The 1,330-nt window shown below is 37.6% G+C and overlaps 1 protein-coding gene across 1 annotated transcript in view; it reads left to right on the forward strand.

The window, feature by feature from the left end:
- LOC103198102 (keratin-associated protein 9-2-like) overlaps window positions 1–1,330 on the forward strand; it is a 26,353-nt gene that overhangs the window by 577 nt on the left and 24,446 nt on the right. The gene's annotated exons all lie outside the window — the stretch shown is intronic.

Consider the following 1,330-nt stretch of genomic DNA (forward strand, 5'->3'; position numbering starts at 1 on the left):
AGAATCATCTACAAGGACCAGCCTTCTCACAACACAAACCTGCCAGCTCCCCAGTTACTGCCACAAACTAGATCACCAGACATCGCTAGCATTCTGCATGCTATCTCATCTTCCTACTACTCACCTTCTTGATCAAAAGGCTCCCTGGGTTGTTTCTGCAGAGCACAGTTGACCTCACTCTGATTATTTTCTTCTTTATCTCTTTTGGGAGCTCTGGTAGCATAGTTATCTCTTTTGATCTCTCTGAAGGCTGCAGGTCTTCTTCCAGTGTCCTTGACCTAAAGTCATTGCTCATTCTTGAACAAGTGACCATTACTCACTCCCATTAAGTAATCTAAATATAAATCTTTACTACGTTTACTCTTTCTTTATAATTATGTTAATTTCCCAGAGTCTTACTTTCTTCTTTTCACATTGACTTTACATTTTCTTCCCAACTCCACGGAAACTTTCCCAGTTCTTTCTTAATAAAGTCTTTGCTATCTCCAACCTATGTTGCAATTTTGCTCTTTTATGTGGCCTTACATTCATATTATATTTCATAAATATTATCTTTAACCTGACAGTGACCCCTAAAAATCTCACTTGTACTTTCTGAACCATGTGCCATAGCAGAGATTCCCAGGAGGTGTCCAGTGACAAAAGGGTTGAGTTTTCTTCACTTGAACAGAAGAAACAGAGACCAAGGCCACTTTTCTTAGATTAACCCTTGCATTTTCTGTAACAATATTTTACTAGAGGACTAATTTAGAAGTTGTTTTTTTTTTAACTACCTCGAATGATAAAAAGAGGAAATTAACTATAAGAAGAAATTAACTACAATGCAATCACTAGTATAACTTACTGATGGAAATGAGTATAACTCAACAATATGATGTAATTACCAGTATAACTCACTGGGGAGATGGAAGATAGCAAGACTGAGATGATCATCCCCATCCTATAGATGGGTAAAGTGCCACAAAGAAAAGAGTGGTCAGAACAGTGGGAAAGCATGTAGTTTGGATTACCTGTCTAGCTGTGAAAGCAAACCTTCCTGAATGCAGATAGATTTCTGTTTACACATGCATTCTGCAGTCTATTTCCAAATGTCCATGAGTACTTGCACATTCAGGCCAGCAAGCTATTTCAGAAGTCATGCAATGTATTTAAGCATCATTTATTTCTAGCATGTATTTCTAGCACAGTGCTAGGATATTTAAGATAGAAGCTCATCAAACAATAATTTGTTCTTCCATGTCATGGAAATGACATTCTGGGATTGTCTCTTCCATCTTCCCATGTATTGTTGTTGTTGTTATGTGCCATCAAGTTGGACCCAACTCATAGC

Source organism: Orycteropus afer, unplaced genomic scaffold (genome assembly GCF_000298275.1).
Source record: "Orycteropus afer afer isolate SDZICR_OR568_19922 unplaced genomic scaffold, OryAfe1.0 scaffold00085, whole genome shotgun sequence".
Classification (NCBI taxonomy): domain Eukaryota; kingdom Metazoa; phylum Chordata; class Mammalia; order Tubulidentata; family Orycteropodidae; genus Orycteropus; species Orycteropus afer.